Source organism: Rhinatrema bivittatum, chromosome 3 (genome assembly GCF_901001135.1).
Source record: "Rhinatrema bivittatum chromosome 3, aRhiBiv1.1, whole genome shotgun sequence".
NCBI classification, from domain to species: domain Eukaryota; kingdom Metazoa; phylum Chordata; class Amphibia; order Gymnophiona; family Rhinatrematidae; genus Rhinatrema; species Rhinatrema bivittatum.
Genome location: NC_042617.1, coordinates 154,708,709 through 154,724,697, shown reverse-complemented (window position 1 = coordinate 154,724,697; position 15,989 = coordinate 154,708,709). Strand labels below are relative to the sequence as shown.

At 40.6% G+C, this 15,989-nt stretch overlaps 1 protein-coding gene across 5 annotated transcripts in view; it reads left to right on the top strand.

Moving 5' to 3' along the window:
• The window catches only part of ARID4B (AT-rich interaction domain 4B), a 486,307-nt gene that overhangs the window by 188,414 nt on the left and 281,904 nt on the right, over positions 1 to 15,989 (top strand). The window lies entirely within an intron of this gene.

Below are 15,989 nucleotides of genomic sequence, written 5' to 3'. Positions count from 1 at the left end.
TTGTATCCATTGGCTCCTGAGTGTCCATTGAGTGAGTCACATGGCTAATCTGGCCATAGGAGTGACGTGAACTGTGGAGGCCATATGACCCAGAAGAGTGAGGCATTGATGAGCTGTCATCTGTGCCCGTGCGCATAGAGAGTCTGCTAACAATGCAAGTGTCTGTGCATGGTCTTTTGGAAGGAAAGCTTTTGCTGTTATGGTGTTTAATTCTGCTCCGATGAATTGCAACAGATGAGATGGTGTGAAGTGGGATTTCTGGTAGTTGATAAGGAATCCCAACGAATGGAGTAGAGTTGTTGTGAGCTTGAGAGAGTTGAGAGCTCCTTGTCTTGTTTGGCTTCTGATGAGCCAATCGTCCAGGTAAGGAAACACGTGCACTCCTTTCTTGTGCAAGTGGGCAGCTGCCACTGCTAAGCACTTTTTGAACACTCGAGGTGCTGAGGCAAGACCGAATGGTAGCACCTTGTATTGGAAATGTTGACTTCCTACTAGGAAACGCAGATACTTGCAATGAGGAGGGAATATTGGAATGTGAGCGTAAGCATCTTGAAGATCCAGAGAGCAGAGCCAATCTCCTTTTTGAAGTAGAGGTAGCATGGTGCCTAATGATACCATCCTGAGTTTTTCTTTTTTCAGGAATTGTTGAGATTCCGGAGGTCCAATATGGGATGTAGGCCTCCTGTTTTTCTTTGGAATGAGGAAATAACGGGAGTAGAATTCTCTGCCCTGCTGAGGCCGGGGAACTGGTTCCACGGCCCTGGCTCTTAGAAGGGTGGATAATTCTTTTTGAAAGAGTGTGGATTGGCTGTTGTACTGTCCAAGACGAAGTGGGTGGCGTATCGTTTGGTACAGTAAGGAAGTCTAGGTGATACCCTTGAGATGTTATGGAGAGTACCCATTGGTCTGTGATGATACATGAGTGATCCGACCTCCTACTGGCAAATTTGGAGGCGGATTGGTAAACAGGCTGCTGTTCTCTGGTGTTGTTTCAAAACCCCGAAGTTGACCCTGTTTGCGGAGGGGGTTGAGCTCTAGGCGCTCTTAGTTGTCTGGTCTGTGTTCTTTGAGGTGGCCTAGATGATCTTCCACGGGCAGGAGGTGGATAGTAATGCCTCGGCCTGTAGTATGGCCGTTTAGATTCTTTCCTTGGGAGCCTTCTGGATGATGCTTGAGACTCCTGAGGCGCAGAGGACAGCTGTCTTAATGTTTCTGAATGCTCTTTTAGCTGGGAAACTGCTTCCTTTACTTTATTCCCGAAGAGATTGTCCCCTACACAAGGGAGATCAGCCAGTTTTTCCTGTACTTCCGGTCTCAGGTCGGATGCCTTGAGCCAGGCCCATCTACGAGCACTGATACCGGTGGCTGACATTCTGGATGCAGTCTCAAAACTGTCGTATGCTGTATGAACTTCGTGTTTGCCAGCTTCCAAACCTTTGTGTATTATGGAAGTAAAAGACTCTTGGAATTGCTGGGGGAGAGTTTGAGAGTTCTTAGATCTGTTTCCATAAGTTATGCTGATATTGCGTCATATATAACTGGTAGGACGCAATTCTGGAGACAAGCATGGAACCATGAAACATTTTTCCTGCCTATGTTATCCAAGAATCTATTGTCCTTACCCGGTGGATTAGATTAATGAGGCTTTATTCGTTTGGATTTCTTTTGAGCGGACTCAACTACCACTGATTGATGAGGTAATTGAGTCTTTTGGAAACCTGGGATGTGTTGGACTAGATATGTGGCGTCAGTCCTTTTATTTACTGGTGGTATGGTGCAGGGATGCTCCCAGAGCCTGTGTTGCAAATCAACAAGGACTTCATGAACTGGAATTGTTAACATCTCTTTAGGTGGGTCCACGAACTGCAACACTTCCAGAGTTTTTTGTCTGGTGTCCTCCTCAGATTCCAGTTGAAATGGTATGGTGTCAGCCATATCTTTAATAAAATTTGAAAAGGAAAGTTCCTCTGGAGGAGAGGGTTCCGAGAGGACTTCCTCTGAAGAGGTATCAGTATTGGGATCATCCCAGGTATCCAGTGTATGTAGACGAGGAGGTGTAGGTGGCATGGGTACCGTTGGCATCGATGGTTTATCCATGGGTTTCGGCGGGAACAGTGGAGAAAACACTGGACGTGGACGTGGAATTCCTGATGGGCCTGGGAGTGGTTCAGGCATTGGAATTTTCTTTGCTATGTCCTCTTCCCTCGGTGCTGGCATCGGTAACTCTGGAGATTTTATTGGGATGGCACCGATGAGCGTGTCCAATTTTGCTAAAATCTGCAAAAAAGGATACATCCGGCATCGGTATCGGTGGAACCGACGATGGAGTCGGTACTGGCATCGGTATGGGAACCAGTGATGGAAGTGGAACCGGTACCGGCGATGGTGCTGGCCTCGATGGTGGAGTCGGTGCTGGCATCGGAGGCATATCGAGGAGCACATCCCTAACTGCCTGGCGGATGTAACCATCCAGTTCCGCCCACATAGCTGGTGAAACCAGAGCAGCTATGGGGGAGGCAGTGTAGGCGATTCCGGTACCTCCGCAGAGCCCCGGGGAGGTACGGTTCCCGGCACCGATATCGGTGGGGATCGCCGTGGAGTGGAAGGCCTCGGTGGAGCATCCTTTCTCCAAGGTTTCTTCGGTGCTGATTCGGGATCCGTCGATGGAGCTCCAGTTATCGGATCGCTTTCGGGATCATGAAGCCTCCGATGCTTTTGCTTGTGCTCGATGCCTTTCTCGATGACCAATGTCGATTTTATCAAAGACTTTGAAGGGGTTGGTGACGGCCGATCCCCCGCTTCATCCGGTTTTCGTTTCTTGAGGACGACCTTCATTATCGCTCCAGCTGGAGACGGCTGCGTGGACGTCTATGTCGAAGGCATTCATTGGAGATGGAACAAATGTTCTATTTTCTCCATCCGTAGCTTTCTGCCTTTCGGCGTCATCTCGGCGCATCTTGGGCACGTCGAGACATCGTGTCCCTCGCCGAGGCAGAGTACACACTCTAAGTGTGGGTCCGTAATGGACATGGTGTGGCAACAAATAGGGAATTTTTTGAACCCTGTAGCCATTTTGAGAGTTGGACAGCTGTCGACGACTTTCAAGCACTATTATACGGTTGCGGAACAGACGGAAAAAATTGAGAGACTTACCACGATGGTAAAAAAGGGAGACCCCTACAGTGTCCAAGGTTTTTTCCGTTTTTTTTAAACTTTTTTTTGTAAGGCGAAAATTCACCACACAGGACTCCTAGAGCCGCGAGGCTAACTGCTTCGTGGAAAAAAAGAAGACTGAAGGGAGAACCCTGTGGCTCGAGGGATCATGGCATGCTGGGCATACTCAGTAGGCTCAGGATGCCAGTCAAAAGTTTCTAGAAACTTTGACAGAAAGTTTTCCGGAATAGGGCTCCGTCAGTGACGTCACCCATATGTGAGGACTAGCATCCTGCTTGTCCTGGGATAACAAATTTGATGCACCTACCAGGAGATATGCTCAGGCGTTTTTAAAATCTGTGCGGCATGCTGGCCTGACTTTGTGTATCTCTTGGCTTTTACGTGCATAGGGATTTTAGGGCTCAGTATAGTATAAATGGTGTAGATGTCCAAAAAATGTACTAGATTTAGAAAGACCTCTGTATTATGGAATTTGGAGCATGCATGCAACCACTTTTTTTCAAAATGTTTGGTTTTCATTTTTTGATATTTTGGATGTTCCAATAAAGATATTTGTTATTTCTGTTTGAAAGAACTCTGTTTAGTGCAGAAGTGTAATGACTGCTCAGTGTTTTTCTGCTCACTTGTGGCATTAATATGTTGGATCATCTTATTTTGTTGTCTCAATTGCAAGCTACTGGTTTAGGCTGAACAGTACTGGAATGGTTTCACTCCTTCCTCCTATTCAGAAATCCAGCAGGTTATCTTTTTCTGGTAAAGATGCACAGGATCTTTTAAGTTTGGTGTCCTGTAGGGCTTGGTGCTTTTACTGGTCCTTTTTAATTTTATTTACTCCCTTGAGCAGAGTATGGAGAGAGTTTGGAGTCTCATACAGATCTAATGCAGGTGATGTGCAGTCTGTTATGCCTATAGATTCAGATATGTCTGCCATAGTAGTAGTCTTAAATAACTTTCTTAAAGCAGTGAGTCAATAAATGTACAATAGTAAACTTTGCATCCATCCAGTTAAAACAGAAGCTCTATGGCTAAGTAGGAACACAGCATAGCTCATACTGCATTGATTGACTGTAATAGGCTGTATGCCTTTTGTATCCGTTTTTGCAAACCTCAGATTTGAAAACAGTGGTCCATGCGGTTGATTTGGCACGAATGGCCTACTACAATTTGTTGTTTGTGGGCCTGCCAGCTCAGACTACTGCCAAGTTACAATTAGTATAGAACTATGGTGCTCGTATTATCTCTGGTCTCAAGGTATTTGAGAACGAATTACCCCATATTGAAGCAGCTTCACTGGCTGCCAGTTGTCTGGTGAGCCAAATTTAAGATTCTCACTCTTTTTTTGAGCATTGAAGGGCAGTGTTCCAGTTCACTGAAGAGCGGCTGTCTTTCCATGTATCCCTTCTTGAGCTTTGAGATAAGCTGATGTTAGACATCTGAGCCTAGTAGCATAGAGCATTGCCATATATTATTTGCCACTAGAAATTGGGCTGAAAAATAATTACCTAAAATTCAAGAAACATACTAAAGCCTGGTTCTTTTCATAGGCTTTTTGTTAAATTGATTCTAGGCATCTTCTGCTTTTATTTTTTCATGGTTTTTGGTAATTGAATTGTGTTCCACATAACTATAATTTAGGACAACCTGTTTACTTTTTTGCAGCAATTTTATCAGCATTATTATATATTGTTGTATTTTATGTTACTGTTTATATATTGTGTTTATTTTTCTTAAATGTTCATGATGTATAGTTTGAACCTGTTCTCTGCTTTGGATAGGATTCTGTTCTTAAAACAGCGAAATGTAAGTTTTAATATGAATAAAGGACCTGTTGATTAAAGGGTTTCTACCATTTTATCTCTAGGGCAGGAGTACTTAGCATATAGGGTCATAAAGTACAGAGAACTTTTGCTGGCTTTAAAGTGTAGATTGCCTTACTTAGTCATACCCTCCTTGCCCTATCCTACACCCATCCACCTCATTACCTGCTTTACTTTTATAGACCTCAACTGTGTCAGGTGCGTATTCACCTCCTCAAATTCCATACGATATTTCCAATCCAATCCTACCCTCCTCACTCTCCCCCTCCCCCACAAATTCCGGTTAATTTTACCATTTAGGAAGCTCTCTAACACATTACTCACAAAAGAAGATGTTTATTGGATGATTATGGCCGCAGCATAGGTCAAATTACTACGACTACTACTACTGCTGTACTACACAGTGCTGTACTACACAGTGCTGTACAAACTTACAAAAAGACAGTCCCTTCTCAATAGAGCTTACAATCTAATAAGACAAACATACAGAATACGAGACTTGTGGTATTTCATAAAGTAAGACAAGGTTAAAAAGAAAAGTTAGTTAGTTAACAAGACTAAAAGAAGACAATTAGGCATAAGATTTAAAAGCGGTTTAAAAAAGGTGGGTCTTTAGATGGTATTTAAACATTGCAAGAGAGGGAGCATGATGTACCAGTTCAGGAAGACTATTCCAAGCACATGGTGCAGCCAGGTGGAAAGCATGGAGTCTGGAATTGGCAGCAGAGGAGACGGGCATGGATAGGAGTGACTTATCCGACAAGCAGAGTGCATGAGGAGGGGTGTAGAGAGGGATAAGAGAGGAGGGGTATAGAGAGAGAGATAAGAGAGGAGAGGTAATGAGGTGCTGCAAAGTGAAGGCATTTGTAGGTGAAAAAGAAGAGCTTGAACTGCATGCGAGAGTGGCTAGGGAGCCAGTGCAAAGACTTCAGAAGAGGGGTAATGTGAGCATGGTGACTTTGGCAGTTCAATTTAGGACAGATTGCAGTGGAGAGAGATGGCATGCCGGGAGACCTGTGAGGAGCAGGTTGAAATAGTCTAACTGGCAGGAGATGAGAGCATGAATAAGGGTTCTGGTAGTGTGTTCAGAAAGGACGGGTTTTGGAAATATTATAAAGAAAGAAATAGCGCTAAAGAGTTCTTGGATCCTTGTGGTGAATTGATCAAGAAAAGTGAAGCCTTGGATCTAGCGTTTCTTAACCTTTGGTTAAGAATTTATGAATAAAGGGTGAAAATGCTTGATCCACGGCTTAATTTTTCTTGATCAATTCACCACAAGGATCCGTGAACTCTTTAGCGCTATACTACCTCCATATATGGTTATTCACCACTAGTCTGATAAAGAAAGGAATGACATGTTTTAGCTGTGTTTTGGATATGCATAGAAAAGGAGAGAGAGTAGTCGAAGAGGACTCCAAGGTTACGAGGTGATGGGACAGGGATGTAGACCAGAAACAGAGAAAGGAGGTGGGCTTGAGGGGAAAGATAAGGAGCTCCGTCTTGGCCATGTTGAGTTTAATGTGGCGGTGGGACATCCAAGCAGCAATGTCAGACAGGCAGGCCAAGATCCAGGATTGGATTTCTGATAAAATTTCTGGTGTACATAGGTAGTCATGCTGATGACATGGGAGTCATCAGCATAAAAATGGTATTGAAAGCCATGAGAGAAAATCAGAGCACCAAGGGAATTAGTATATAGTGAGACGAGAAGAAGGCCCAGGACCAGAGCCCTGAGGCACACCAGTTATTAGTGGAATGGCAGTAGAGGAGGAATCACTAGAGGAAACGCTAAAAGTGTGATAGGAAAGGTAAGAAGAGAACCAAGATAGGACAGGGTCCCGAAATCCAAGCGAGGACAGAGTACCGAGGAGTAGGTGGTGATCAACAGTGTTAAAAGCAGCAGACAGGTCAAGGAGGATAAGGGTAGAATAAAGATCTTTGGCTTTAGCCATAAACAGGTCATTGGAAACTTTGGCAAAGGCTGTTTCTGTTGAATGTAGAGGGCGAAAACCAGACTGGAGTGGATTGAGAATGGCTTGAGCTGTAAAAAAGTCAAGATAGTGCGTAGCTAATAGCATTCATCACATGTAAATGCCATGTAGATGAGGCTATTAGCTATTACCCCGATGCAAAAAATCACCATGCTCACAATGCACACTTTTTTTAACATGGCAAATTTAACTCCAGCCTCAGAGCTGGCATTAAGTCTTGCCGTGCGTCAAGGGCTCAACTAAAAAACAAAAAATACTGCTTTGCTGTGGGGATGGTAACCCTGCAGAGAAAAGCCACGCTCTCCTTTCTCGGTACCTTGACTCTTCAAGCTGGATATTTTATTTTATATTTTTGTTTGCACCAATGTAGATGTATTTTCTTCCTACTAAGCATTCAAGCAAAGGACATCACTCTTTCCACTGCAGTAAAGCCACCCTGCCCGCCCCGATTGCTCTCTCTCGTATTTCTGCGAGGTGAGAAATCGGTGCTCGTATTGAGCGCCCATTTTCCTAATGTGCTTCCAAACTGAGTGCCCATTTTTATTTTCAACACGCGCACAGTCACAGCTCCCCTGGGTGCCTGATGCTTTTTAACATGGAAGCTTATTAAAATATAGAATCACATGCTGGAGAGGTGGATGTACGTGTGTTGAAAAAATAGGTGCCCAGTTTGGAAGCACATTTTTATGCACGTGATATTGCATCAGCCCCTTTCAATCTTCTTTGAGGGGGGGGGGGGCTTTAAACCTGATTCTTTCCAATCATGGCCTTAGTGATTGCAGCCCAAAGGCTATTATTTGCCTTGTCAGTCTGTCTTGGCTACATTGTAAGCTTCATTGAGCAGAACTGTTCTGTTTACATCTGTACAGTGCTGTGTACATCTTATAGTACTTTGTAAGTGTCTTATAGGAGTAGTAGTAGTATATCATGATAAAGAAATTAACTGTTATAACACAGCCCATACTTGATTTGGATTAAATTAAACCTCTGTTCCATTGTAACATAGCAGTGATGGCAGATGAAGACCAAATAGTCCATTCAGTCTGCCCAGCAAGTGCCTTATGGTGCAGGTTACTTCCATGAGCTCTGTTAAGAGTAGCAACTACTGCGCCATGCAGGTCATCCTCAAATATTCCGTTAAGGGTAATGACTACCGCTCTGTGCAGGTTACCCCATGCGTTCTATTAAGAGTGGTAGCTACCGTGCTGTGCAAGATACTCCCCATTCACCATAGGTTACCCCCTTTTCTTCATTGCCAGCCTCAAAGCTTTAGGGATCTACAGTGATTATCTTATGCTCTTGTAAATTCACCCACTGTTCTTATCCTCACCACCTATTTTGGGAGGGATTCCAGGCATCCAACCCTTTCTCAGTGCAGAAATTTTTCCTGATGTTGGTTCTGAGTTGTCCTCCCATATATCTTAGCTTATATATCTCTTAAATAATCTAATTTAACGCAATCAGACTAAAGTATTATATGGCAGCTCTGTTTGGGCAATTGATGCTGCTGTACCAGTCTTGAATGAATAGGTACTAAAAGGAACTGTTTTGGATACCTAAGGCTGATAAATATAGCGGCATTATTTACAGAACTGATGCATTAATATGCTTCCATTGGCACTTAATATTTATTTATTTTAAAGAATGATACCCTGCCAATGGCACGAATGTAGTTTCACAATAGAATCACATCAATAATATCTTATAATTAAACATAGAAAAGAAAAATAATGCTAAAAAAAAGTTAACTTTTGTGACATTCTTTTGTATATTGCAGATTGTTTAAAATTGTTGCATTACTTGGTTTGTTAATCCATTGAGGATAATAATTTTAAATCTGTGAATATAAATGTTTTTAATAAAATGTCAGTACAATAAAATTAAGATCATCACCCTTAACCTTTTATTCACTGCGCTATTCATTTAAACATTCAAATAATATATATCCTCCCACCTTTTTGGTTTCTGTCCCAAATGTTCTATTAAGTTCATTGATATACAAGTCTTTTATATGCTTTGCCTAAGTATACTCATCCCCCTTTCTTGAAGTAGTTTGTCTTGGGTTTATGTATAAATAGCAACACAGGACAGTAATTTTAGACTGTTAAATAATAAAATCCTGTTTGTTAGAACATTTTGGAAGTTGTAGCCAATTCATTGACTCTTTGAGTATGGCTATTGCAGATTTATTATTATTTTTGGAAGAATATTACTGTAAATGAGCACTGCAGCCTCTTACCATAGAAAGCTGTGATTTTGAAAGCAGCATATCTTTTTAAATCTGTCTTTATTTGAAAGTGGGATAGTGGGAACTGGACTTATGATATTATAGGGTATTGCTGTGGAAGAAAAGGAGAGTGTCCATAGCCTTGTTGGTGTTTTGGATGCCAGGTTATCTTTGGATGTGCAGTTTTCTTTGGTAGTGAGATCAAGTTTCTATTACTTGGCCAGCTGTGCATATTCAACCATATTTCTCAGAGGCTGAGTTTGTTCATGTGATCTATGCTACAGTTAATAACTAGGTTGGATTATTGTAACACACTTTATTTAGGGTTACCTCTAAAAGGAATAAATCAACTTCAAATGTTTTAGATCACCATGGCTAGGTTTTTAATTGGAAATGGCCTCTGTGAGCAAATACCCTGATTTTGGTCAGTTTTCACTAATTACCATTGAAGGTAAGGTCCTGACCATGGTGTTTAAATGTATTCAGGGGTTCAGCGCAGATTACCTGAGATCTAGAATCCAGAAATATGTGCCTTCTCGTACACTGCGTTCACAGGCTAGGTCATTGCTTTGAATACGTTCACCAAGAAATATTCAATTAGTTATCGCAAGGAATTAGTCTTTCTCTCTGGCTGTGCCTTTTCTTTAGAATAGCTTGCCAATTTATTTTAGGCAGATCTTTGGTCTTTTAGATGTAAACTGAAGGTCTGGCTGTTCTCGTCTTAGGTTGGCTCACATTATCACTGTATGATAGCAGGGCTCTTTGGTGAGTCGAGCAGGAGTACTAAGGGAGGCAAAGATTTCTCAGCTGCATGGATCTTGTTGAGAGGCATTCTCAGAGAACGTTTATTACAGGTGGCAGGAAGGTGTTTTGTTTTTTTTTGGGGGGGGGGAGGGGAGGGATTTTGTGGGATTGGGATAGATGTATGTTGATTAAGTGTAGAAGACTAATCACTTTGTACCCCAATCTAGATGCTTTTTGCAAGAGTACAGGTGAAAAACAATTCAAAGAATGAAATATATTTCCTGCTGAATGCAGTTTTTAAAGTGATATTGGAACCAGATACTAGAAACCAATCCTCAGAATCAATTAGAAAGGACACATTAAAACACGACATAACAATTTGTAAATCGCAGCCTCCTTTGTAAGTGATAATGATGTTCATTTACAGTAAAGAATGTCTTTTCCTCCTCCCACCTTTTCAGGTTCCAAAGAAAGCTCAAAAGAAAGCGGTGCCTAATAATACCATTCAAGAGTTGTAATTATAAATAAGCTGAACTGTCTTCCATGTTCTGACTGCATATGTCATGGATTATGGGTCCCCACGTACAAATCTTTTTCTCCTTTTTGTCTTTCCCAAAACTTGAGAATGAGTTTTTTCCCCCAAGTTTAAATGCCTCATCTTCTGCTTCCTTTCTCTCACCTACTGTTTGAGGACCTTCTCTTCTACCTTCTGTCTTCTACTGCTTTCTTTGTCTCATTTCATTTATTAAATGTATAGCTTGTTTGTTCATCAATAGATGATTCAAGCAAAGAACAATAATGTTAAAATGATATAATTATATAACAAATATAAAATAAAAGCATGGGCATGCTTAGTTACACACAAATCTCAAAAACAAGATAAAAATAAAATTTATATATGTAAAACAACTGATTGGACAGTAACTGACACAACATACAAACATATTAGGTTCACACTCCATACATATCCTCACCTATCCAGTAATCTGAAAAACGTGACCTAAATACAGCTTTGATAAATTATTTTTGGAATTGGTTAGAATTAAGGATGTGCATTCATTTGAAACAAATGGGTAAAACATGACACATGAATTAATTTGTGGACTCCCAAAACAGATGGAGAAGTCCCATGAATGAAACAAAATGTTTGTCTCATTGGTTTGTTTCCCATTAAAGTCTATGGCATACTCCTGAACTAAAATGTGATGTCTGTATGACATCACAACCTTGTCAGAGCCAAGGCAGGACAAGTTGGCTGGAGACCTCACAGAGAACAAAACAAATCATCGTGCAGCATCTTCTTAACTAACCTGTAGCTGCTATCTGGATCAAGTGATGCTGATGTGCTCCCACTGAAAGGATTGAGCATGTGCAAAAAGCTCTGTATTTTCTCTAGCAGTTCTTAAGGAAATACTTGTGTGGAGAAACTCTCTGAGTTTAATAAAAAGTGAAAAAGTTGGGATTTAGCCCTGGTAAAGGGCTGTTTCTGATCTTTTCTGATGTACTGGTCTCATTGTTCCAGAAAGACAGAGGCAGTGGCACTGCTGGTTTTTTGCTTCATTGGAGGAGGGTCAGGGTAGGAGTGTGGAGATTGCAGCAGGGCTAGTGATATTTTTTTGTTTCTCTCATCTGAGTATCTGTGATGGAACAGCAGTGAGAGTAGCACATTGACAGACTGAAGAGAAGAATCTTAGCAGACTGCCAGTCTTTTTGGTTCTGTTTAATTAACAACTTTTTTTTCTGTGTGGGAAAGGAGTCAGCACCGCGTGCAAACAGCACACACACTGTGTATGTGTTTGTGTGTATGACAGTCAGTAGTGGTACTATGAGTGGGGGCACATTATCAATAAATAAATTCAATTGTGATATCCAAATGCCCAAGAGGCAGTACACATCAAATTCCATCGTGTCATTGAGAGGAAAAGGGAGAGGAATTAATGTCAGCCTTGGCAGGAGTAGAGGATTTGCTGTAAAACCAGTCCACCCTAGGAGCACTGGTTAAAAAAAAAAAAGGCAGTTTTGCCCCTTTATTGAAAAGAGACCTTTTTTTTAGCTACAGAATGGCAGGAGAGGAGGGTAGTTCAGGGATTGGTCCTTAGACCGGTTCTTTTGAACATTTTTGTGAGTGACATAAACGGAAAGATCATTGGAAAAGGTTTGTCTTTTTGCCGATAGTAACAAAATTTGTAACAGGATGGACAGCCAGAAAAGTGTGGAAAACATAACGAGGGATCTAGCGAAGGTTGAGGAATGGATTGAGTCTGACAGCTAAGATTTAATGCTAAAAAAAATGGAGAGTAATGCATTTAGGATGCAAAACCCAATGGAAAGCTATAGTATTGGAAGTGAAATTCTTCTAGGCACAAAGGAAGAGTGGGATATGGGGGTAATTGTGTCTGATGATCTTAAGGTGACTAAATGGGTAGATAAAGCGAAGATAAAAGCCAGAAAAATGCTTGACTGCATAGGGAAAAGGAAGTTGATATTTCCCCTGTATAGGTCCTGTTGAGATCTCACTCTGAATACATAAGAACATAAGATATGCCATACTGGGTCAGACCAAGAGTCCATCAAACCCAGCATCCTATTTCCAACAGAGTCCAATCCAAGTCACAAGTACCTGGCAAATACCCAAATATTAAATAGATCTCAAGCTACTATTGCTTATTAATTAATAGCAGTTCATGGATTTTTCCACTAGGAATTTATCCAAATCTTTTTTTAAACCCAGTTACACTAACTGCTGTAACCACATCCTCAGGCAATGAATTCCAGAGCATAACTATGCACTGAGTGAAAAAGAATTTTCTTCAATTTGTTTTAAGTGAGCTACTTGCTAACTTCATGGAGTGCCTCTAGTCCTTCTGTTATCTGAGAGAATAAATAACCTATTTACATTACTTTTTTCAAGTTCTTTATAATTTTGTTGACCTCCATTATATTCCCCCTCATTTGCTCTTCTCCAAACTGAACAGCCCTAACTTCCTTAGCCTTACCTCATAAAGCAGTCTTTCCATGCCATTTATTTTGGTCACCCTTCTCTGCCCTTTCTCCCTTTCTTTTTTGAGATGCAGCGACTAGAATTGCACACACTCCAGTTCTTACCCTGGAGCGATACAGAGGCATTATGACATCCATTGTTTTATTTGACATTCCCTTCTTAATAATTCTTAACATTCTGTTTGCTTTTTTGATTGCTACAACACACTGAGCCAACGATTTCAATGTATTATCCACTATGATGCCTTGTGGGTGGTAACTCCTAAGATAGAACCTAATATTGTGTAACTACAGCAAGGGTTATTTTTCTCTATATGCATCACTTTGTACTTGCCCACGTTAAATTTCATCTGCCATTTGGAAACCCAGTCTTCCAGTCTTGCAAGGTCTCCTGCAATTTATCTCAATCCGCTTGAGATTTAACTACTCTGCACAATTTTATGTCATCTGTAAATTTGATCACCTCATTCAAGGTACCCTTTCCAGATCATTTATAAATATAAGTAAAGGTACCCGGATCAATAAGACTGTTAACGGGAAAAAAAGAAAATCAAACAAGAACTTAAACCTGGCTCTTCAGAAAAGCCTATGAACTAATGTAAAGAAATATCAAACAAGCCACTTAATGAACATTATTTTTCCAGACATATTACTTCTCTGCACAGCAAATAATAATTGACTAAAATCTATTCAAAACTGAAACAGTAAATATCAATATTAGGTTGTTAACTTTGAATGTTTTGATTATTCAGTAGTATTAAAATAGATAAATTACTTTAAATAATTACTGTTTAAATAAGTTTATATAATTTAAATGTTACTGAGGCGACTTAGTAGAGACTGAAGGTCCACTATAATTTCTAAAAAATCAAAGGCTTTATGTTAAATCATCTTTATAACAATCTTAACTTTTATCAGCATTTTATAAACATTTTCCTAAAAATATTTTAACGATGCATTTTTTCGCAGTTGGGACGGCATTACTTATAGAGACACTTACCGGACCCGACACCATTTCTCGGCTCCAGATTCTGGAACCCGATTCTGGCTCCAGATTCTGGAACCCGCAGACTGTTGTACTCAGACACACGCTTTTGTCGGCCCCTATCAGCAGAGCTATGAGAAAGCATTGGGGGATTGTTCAACAGATTCATCCTTTATTAAATCAACCCCTGAGGATTGCTTACTCCCGGGGTAAAAACATTAGGGATTACGTTGTACGAGCAAGCTGTTCAAAACCTACCACAACTTTGGAACCTTTGAAACTTTGAGATAAATGTAAGGTCTGTCCACTGAAATCTTCTCAGACCCATATCACTACAGTGACCGGCAAAGTAATAGCGCTACCAGATTTTTCCTGCCACTCCACTCATGTGGTTTATGCCATTTTTTGTCCATGCCCTTTAACATATGTGAGCATGACTAAAAGACAAGTTAGAATTCGCTTGACAGAACATAAATGTTGTTTAAAAACAGATCAATTAGAGGAACCCTTGGTTGCACATTTCAAGGAGTTTGGACACGAATTCAAAGATATTAAATGGACTGTTTTAGAAATTGTCAATCAACATTGGAGAGGAGAGAATCGAGTAAAGACTCTGAGACAATGCAAACAGAAGTGGATTTTCTATCTACAATCAGTCACTCCCGGTGGACTGAATAAAGAGATCGAATGGTTTCACTTCATGTGATTTCCCGCCGAAATCAGGTATGAATTGGATGTCAAGTAGATTCTTGAGCACTTAGTTTAAAATCAGACCCGGTCCGAGCTGTTTTCACCTCTAAAATGCCAAGCGGAGAAATGGTGTTGGGTCCGGTAAGTGTCTCGATAAGTAATGCTGTCCCAACTGCGAAAAAATGCATCGTTAAAATATTTTTAGGAAAATGTTTATAAAATGCTGATAAAAGTTAAGATTGTTATAAAGATGATTTAACATAAACCCTTTGATTTTTTAGAAATTATAGTGGACCTTCAGTCTCTACTAAGTCGCCTCAGTAACATTCGGCGATCTTAAAAGAAGCACTGGCGTGAAAGATTTGCCTGTAATCCCGTCCGTAATCCCCTCCTGATCCAGCACGGGGAGTGCTGGATCAGGAGAGTCAGTAAAATTTACATCTCTGAAGCAGCGGTATTGCGAAACGCGCGCGTCTGACTACTGACCCCGACAGTCACTTAAGGGAAGTTATACCTCCTGTACTCTTTTAATATATAAGTTTTTGAAAAAAGTTAAAAATTGAATATTTAAATACTGGACTTTTGGACCTATGATTAAAAGTGACCCAACAAAGTGCATAAAATACAAGTTTTAACTTGCAAGCACAGTGGGTGGTATGATGGTCACTTATTTCATATAATTGTGATCTGTTTAAATCTACTAGAAATAACATACAGCATTGTGAATTTAAAATTTATTTATTTATTTATTTATTTATTAACTTTTATTTACCGACATTCGTGAAGCACATCATGCCGGTTTACAAAGAACTCAGATGAGATACAGTAAAACAATATAGCAATATAACATTATAAACAATATAATATAATATTACTAACCAAAAAGAATAAAAGACAAAATGAACAAAATAAAAAACAGTACAAAAGCATTACAAAAAAGAACCAATGGAGCAGAGATTTAAGGAGGAGAAAGGGGAGGGAGAGGAGGGGGAGGGCGTTGTCTACTCTGATGGTAATTGAAATCTCCCATTATTACCGCACTACCAATTTGGTTAGCTTCCCTAATTTCTCTTGGCATTTCACTGTCTGTCCACCATCTTGGCCAGGTGGACAGGAGTATACTCTTCCTCTTCCCCAACATGGAAGGGATTTCTACCCATAAAGATTTGATTGTGCATTTAGTCTCATAGAGGATCTTTATCCTGTTGGACTCTTTGCCATCCTGGACATAAAGCGCCATCCCGCCACCAAGATGCTCCTTTCTGTCATTGCGCCATATTTTGTACCCTGGTATAGCACTGTCCCATTGGTTATCCTCTTTCCACCATGTCTCTGAGATGCCAATTAAGACTATGTCATCA